We start from the raw sequence: 7,500 nt of genomic DNA on the forward strand, positions 1-7,500 counted from the left end.
TGCTGGCCCTTCCCGTGTACTGTCCGTGTACTGATCCGTGTACTGAACTCATATCAGCAGCATGCTGACCACACATATCAGCATGCTTGTAAGACCCGAACCTGACCCTTAGGTCCCACTAGGTCCGTGCCTTACCTAAACCATGTTTCTAAGTTCCATCAGTTTTAAAGTTCCATATTCACTAAGTCATTTTCGAAATCTTGAGGTTCATTCAATCAATGCACGACCAGATAGACAAGAGAAAACATTCATTGTATAAATATAAACATGTGATCCATACAATCAGTCAGTTGCACAATAGGCTAAGTCATAAGTCATAATACAATACTATCCCATAACCCACACATCCATCCACAGCTAAGTCCTCACGGTTCCTTGGCCTTGCCACGGTCCTGGTCCGATCCTGAAACCACAACACACACACAACACAACAACATAAGTACATAACAAACCGATACCCTAGTAAGCTAACCGATCAGTCAACAAAGCACTCGGCCATACTCAGGACATCAACTAAGACATCCCAAACAACCATTTAACACACGGCCAGACTGATCCAATGTGATCTAACCCATCAATCACACTGAACCACAAACGACCAAGGCTAAATCCCATTTCTGGCCATTTTTAATACATCTCCAAAAACTAAATAAAATTCATGACAATTACTGATAATTCCCAACTAAGAAGAATCCACAATCAGATTAGACAGAACCGGCCTCCTTCACCTAGAACTCGGCCAAATTCCACTAAACCGGCCATAACTGACCACCATCAAATCGGACTGATAAATCCAATTAGAAACCATGATAATTCATGATAAATCATCACTAAGAACAATCCATGGTCGGATCCCAATAATCCCTTCAGGAACTATGAGATCTCAACACACCAGCCCAACCAAGGCCATGGAGGGTTTCTGGGTACCGACCAAGACCATGGCTCAGTCAGAACGTGTCTGAATCATCCAACACATTCAGAACATAGAAGAGATGAAGTAGAATAGTAAGGGAAAAGGAAGAGATGGGTCTGGTCCAACCAATCCGACCACAGCCTACACGGAATTCCACCGCGGCCATGGTAGGATGGTTCGGTCCATCCCACTCACCTTGGGCGTGCGCTCAGGAGTGCTCAAGCCCTTCTCCAGATCCTTCTCCTTGCCTCTGGTTGCCATCACCAAATGCTCTCCTCTTCCCACAGACCAACTTCTGGTCGGAGTCCGATCACCACCACCCACAGTCTCGGTTTGGCCGGCCTTCTTCTCTCTTTCTCTCTTTCTTTCTGTCACGATTTTGGCAGAGTTTTCCCTAAGGAATTTGATGCCATTTTCGACACCCAAGTGTCTGTATTTATAGAGAAAGGTCGGCCAATAACTGCCTGGGCGGACAGTTGCAACCGGTTGGAAGGGAAAAGACACAAACTGCCCAATTCCCACCTTTTCGCCCATCAACCGTCCAACTGCTCCCTTTGGCGTGTGGGCTGTCTGGAAATAGGCCCAATGCCTCAATCTGCATCCCAAGTACATCCACCAAGACCCACGGACCCAATAAAGACCCATAGGCCCTTAGTGGTTCAGCCACCACCCAGCCGGACCCTTGACCGCCCATGGACCGGCAACACTGGCCCGGACCATAACACTCCACCCAGCTGAGTTGAGCTGAGTGCCAGCTTCCCCAGCTGAGGGAGCTAGTGATCCAGCTACTGGAGCTGACCCAAGCTAGTGTGAGCTACACTAAGCTTGTCCTAGCTGACTGAGCTGCTTCCCATCATCGTCCAGCTGCCTTAGAACTCATCCAGCTCTTATTTCCTTGTCTCCATCCGATTCTGGTCAAGTCTCAGCATACTGATGCACTTAACCATCCATTCCAGCCATGATACGCTTGTCTTTAGGTCTTACGACCTGACTAGCACGTCTCCCCGTACCATGGCTGTGCCCGAAGGCTCTATCTAGAATCAGGGACATGACAAGTCTCCCCCACTTGAGATGGATTCGTCCTCGAATCCAAGTCTAGACTTGTCTCCATCATAAACTGACCATACCACTCTGGATAGTCAGCTTTCATTCTCATCTCGGTTTCCCAAGTGACTTGTTCTTGCCCACTGCATTCCCACACGACTTTGACCATTTGAATGGTCTTGTTCCTCATTGCTTTTTCCATCCTGTCTACAATCCGAACCGGCCTTGTCTCCAAGGTGAGGTTCGTGCCTAGATCAGATGGAATTTCCGGTATCACAATGTCTTGATCTGAAAGACATTTTCTCAATTGAGACACATGGAATACATTATGAAATGCTTCCATCTCAGTTGGTAGGTTAAGCTTGTAAGCCACCGAACCAACTCTCTCAATGATCCGGAATGGACCCAAGTACCTTGGATCCAACTTCCCTCGGCCAGAAACCCTTTTCCGACCTCTGAAAGTAATCATCTTGAGGTAGACCATGTCGTCCACCTCAAACTCAACATGTTTCCTTCTCTTATCCGCATAAGACTTGTGACGGTCCTGTGCCTCCTTCATCTTGTCACGGATGAACTTAATCTTCTCCGTGGTCTCCTCCACTATCTCAGGTCCTATCATGCTGCGCTCCCCCACTTGGGTCCAGCATAATGGTGTCCTGCAGGGCCGTCCGTACAAAGCTTCGTAGGGCGACATCCCAATACTGGTATGGAAGCTGTTGTTGTAAGCAAACTCTACCAATGGCAAGTGTCTTTCCCAGGAATTTCCCCAGTCCAAGACACAAGCCCTTAACATGTCTTCCAACGTCTGGATGGTTCTTTCAGACTGACCATCCGTTTGGGGGTGATAGGCTGTGCTCATGTGCACTCTTGTTCCCAAGGCCTTTTGGAAAGCCTTCCAGAAATAAGAAGTGAACCGAGGGTCCCTATCCGACACAATACTGGCTGGTACACCATGCAGGCGTACCACCTGATCCATGTAAATCTGTACCAAGGGCTCCACACCATCAGTCTTCTTGATTGGTATGAACAGAGCTGACTTGGTCAGACGATCCACCACTACCCAAACCGAATCCTTTCTATTCCTGGTCATGGGAAAACCTGACACAAAGTCCATGGTGATGTGATCCCACTTCCATTCTGGAATAGGTAGATTCTGGAGTAATCCACTGGGTACTTGGTGCTCAGCCTTGACGAGTTGGCAAGTAGGACACTTAGCCACCCACTCGGCCACATCCGTCTTCATACGGATCCAATGATAGTACCTCTTGATATCCTTGTACATCTTGTTCAGTCCCGGGTGCACAGAGAACTTAGACTTATGAGACTGACTCATAATCTCTTCCTTTAGTTCCCTTACATTCGGAACACTGATCCTCCCATGGACCAAAATCGTACCATCACTCGCAACCTGGTACTCGGTTTTATCATTCAGAGCAACCTTCTGGAGGTTCTCATCCAAGCTTTGTGCTTGCCTGATCCTGGTAAGGAGATCAGCCTGGTTCACTGCTTCTAAACCCAACGGCTCGTCCTCGCTGGCCAGTGTGTTTAAATGCAATGTCCTAACCATCCCTTCCAGCACCTCTGCTTCCCTCTCGGCTGATACCTCAGCTCTCCTACGGCTTAAGGCATCGGCCACTAGGTTTGCTTTACCTGGATGGTAAGCAATATCCAGATCATAATCGGCCACGAACTCCATCCATCTCCTTTGCCTCAAATTCAACTCAGGTTGAGTGAATATATACTTGAGACTCTTGTGGTCGGTCAAAATCTGAACCTTGGCACCATACAAGTATGATCGCCATATCTTGAGGGCGAACACCACTGCGGCCATCTCAAGGTCGTGGGTTGGATAGTTCCCCTCATGCTTCCTCAACTGCCTAGAGGCATAAGCGATGACCTTCCCATGTTGGGTTAATACACATCCTAATCCGGTTATGGAGGCGTCTGTGTAAACCACATATGGTTGGTCTGCCTCTGGCAACACCAATACCGGTGCACTTGTCAACATGTGCTTAAGTGCAGAGAAACATTCCTCACATTTCTCAGACCATACAAACCTCACGTCTTTCCCAGTCAGTTGTGTCATAGGTTGAGCCAAGCTGGCAAACCCCTTGACAAACTTCCTGTAATAACCGGCCAGACCTAGAAAGCTCCTGACTTCAGTTGCACTCTTAGGTCTAGGCCATTCTTGTATGGCCTTAATCTTTTCCGGGTCCACGGAGACACCTTGGTCGGATACAATGTGACCCAGGAACCCAACACTTCTTTGCCAAAAACTGCACTTGCTCAATTTGGCATAGAGCTGTTGTTCCCTCAATCGTCCCAACACTGCTCTTAGATGTCTCTCATGATCCTCTTTGGTCTTGGAGTAGACCAAGATATCATCAATGAAGATGATTACAAACTCATCCAGGAAATCCCTGAATATGCTGTTCATCATCTTCATGAAAGCTGCTGGTGCATTGGTTAATCCAAATGGCATGACCACAAACTCATAGTGGCCATACCTGGTTCGGAAGGCTGTCTTCCTTACATCATTTGGTTCAATGGGAATCTGATGATACCCTGAAGCCAAATCGATTTTAGAAAACCATTTTGCACCCTTGAGCTGATCCAACAACTCATCTATCCGAGGCAATGGGTACTTGTTCTTCACAGTCACCCGGTTTAACCCTCGATAGTCAATACACAATCTGAAGCTACCATCCTTCTTCTTCACAAAGAGGACTGGTGCTCCCCAGGGTGACACACTAGGCCGTATGAAACCCTTATCCAGCAACTCTTCAAGTTGCTTCTTAAGCTCGGCCATCTCGGCAGGAGCCATTCTGTAGGGACTTTTGGATAATGGGGCCGTCCCTGGTTCGAGTTCTATTATGAATGGATCCAACCTATCAGGGGGAATGCCCTGTAGCGCCCTAAACACATCCTGGAACTCACCAACCAGCGGTATTCCCTCCGGGTCACCACCCCCTACGACCTCCTTAGTGGCGATTGTGGCCAGATAAGCCTCACAACCCTTCCTCAGCATCCTCTCAACATGGATAGCTGACACCACCAAGCATCCAGAGATCGGACGTATACCTTGGAACCTGATCGGAGCCCCACACCCACTCTCAAAAAGCACACGCCCCCGGTGACAGTCAAGAGTGGCCCGATACTTTCCAAGCCAGTCCATACCCAAGATCACCTCGTGATTCTTTAGGTGGACTACCACAAGATCCACAGGCATGACCCTGTCCTGGATCATTACTGGGACGTCCTGAATCACCCCTAGCGAATGCATCACTTGCCCACCGGCCGCATTCACTACCCCAGGACAATCCCCCGTTCCCAACTGGAACAACCCCTTTCCGAGCATCCCTGGACTCACAAAACTATGTGTAGCTCCAGTATCGAAAAGTACATGTGTTTCCACACCACCAATACTTAGGGTCCCTACACATGACCCAAACTAAGTATCTAACCGTCCTAGGTTCCATACCATGCAATTCTACTGAATTGGAAAGAATAAGATCAGACACATTACCAGTGATCGCGAGGAATGGTCCAGCCTTGTCCTCATCCTTGGACAGCTCATAGACGCGGGGTGCAGAGGTCTGACCGCGGTTCTGGTCTGGCTTGTTGCCCTCACCACGGCCCTTGCTCGACCCGGCTGCTAACTTGGGACAATCCTTACGGAGATGTCCCTTCTTTCCACAGTAGTGGCAAGTCCTGGTATCACCACCAGCTCCTTGCTCCTGTCTAGGACAGTCCCGAGCTGAGTGATCCATCTTACCACATCGAAGACAAGCTCCCATTGCTCTCCAACATTCACCTCCATGGTGTCGGCCACACTTGGGACACACAGGCCTACCACTTGAGGTTTTACCCTCTTCAGCCTGGTCCCTTTTCCTCTTCCGGTCACCACTCTGGCTTGAAGCCACCACCACACTTTTGACCTTCTGCTTATGCTCATCCGCAAGGTTGACCTCAAGCAAGGCCATCCTCTCAACCAGCTCAGACACAGTGGAGAAGGTACGGACTGAGCAATAGGTCCGGAGTTCAGCCCTAAGGCCTCTGATGAACCGGCGAACCTGAACTGCCTCGTCCTCCAACTCCTTACCCACATAGCGCCTGAGTCGGTTGAACTCTTCTTCGTACTCACGTACCGTCCTGCGTCCCTGAACCAAGTCCAGGAACTTAGCTTCCAAACGGTCCCATGCCTCAGCTGGGAAGTACTTGTGGTTGAACTCAACCTCAAAGTCCTCAAAGCGCTCTATGGTACCATTGGTGCGCTTGTCAAGAGCCAACCACCAGTTGTGGGCATCTCCCTCCAAGAAGTGAACCGCAATGTCCTTCTGGTAGTCCTCTGGGCAGCGGCTTGAGCTGAAGTTACGAGCCAACCTGCTCCTCCACTCATCCGCCTCAAGAGGGTCAACACTTCCAGCAAAGTGTTTAGTGCCCATACGAGTGATGTGCTCCAGCACCTTCAAGTAATCCACCTTCCTGGTCGCCCTAGCTGGGGGGTCAATCTCAATCACCTCAGCTTCCTGTTCCCCATGAACCGGAGCTGCTCCACCAGCTACCGGAGCTGCTGCTGCTCGGCCAGCCTGCTGGTTCCTTATAGGAATAGCAGTATGAGTCGGTATGTCCTGACCCAAAGGTGTAAACGCCTGAGTCAAAGCCAACATTTGAGTACTCATAGCTCTCATGACCTCCAGAACCTCATGCATGGATGGTTCCGCAGCCTGGTTCACCGGACCAGCTGCCCTGCCGTCCGCAGCCCCATTACGGTCACCAAGACGGCCAGTCTGTGAAGATTCGCCTTCACCTTCCAGCCCATCCTGTTGCTGCCGTCCATTCCCATCAGCTCCATTAGCTCCATCAGCTCGTTCTGGCTCATGTTCCAGCTGGAACTCAGCTCCATCCACACGAACCTCAGTAGGGTTGAGCTGAACCGAAGGCAATCCAGTCCCAACATTAACCCCATCCGCTTGGATTGGCAATGTTGCGGCCAGATTCACATCATCTGCACCCACTGGACCGGATGCCCCAGCTCCATCCTTACCCTTCCGAGATCTGGACTTGCTTTTTCCACCCTTGGGATTCAACACATGTAAACAATCATGTCAGCTCACATGATATAACAAAATAAATCACAACAATCCCTAAGGCTAAGCAAAACGACCAGACCTTACCATGAGAACCAGCCGGATGTGTGGTGACTAACCCAAACCCAAACAAATCCTAGAATCAACTCCGCTCTGATACCAACTTGTAAGACCCGAACCTGACCCTTAGGTCCCACTAGGTCCGTGCCTTACCTAAACCATGTTTCTAAGTTCCATCAGTTTTAAAGTTCCATATTCACTAAGTCATTTTCGAAATCTTGAGGTTCATTCAATCAATGCACGACCAGATAGACAAGAGAAAACATTCATTGTATAAATATAAACATGTGATCCATACAATCAGTCAGTTGCACAATAGGCTAAGTCATAAGTCATAATACAATACTATCCCATAACCCACACATCCATCCACAGCTAAGTCCTCACGGTTCC

Source organism: Brassica napus, unplaced genomic scaffold (genome assembly GCF_020379485.1).
Source record: "Brassica napus cultivar Da-Ae unplaced genomic scaffold, Da-Ae ScsIHWf_483;HRSCAF=737, whole genome shotgun sequence".
Taxonomy (NCBI): Eukaryota; Viridiplantae; Streptophyta; class Magnoliopsida; order Brassicales; family Brassicaceae; genus Brassica; species Brassica napus.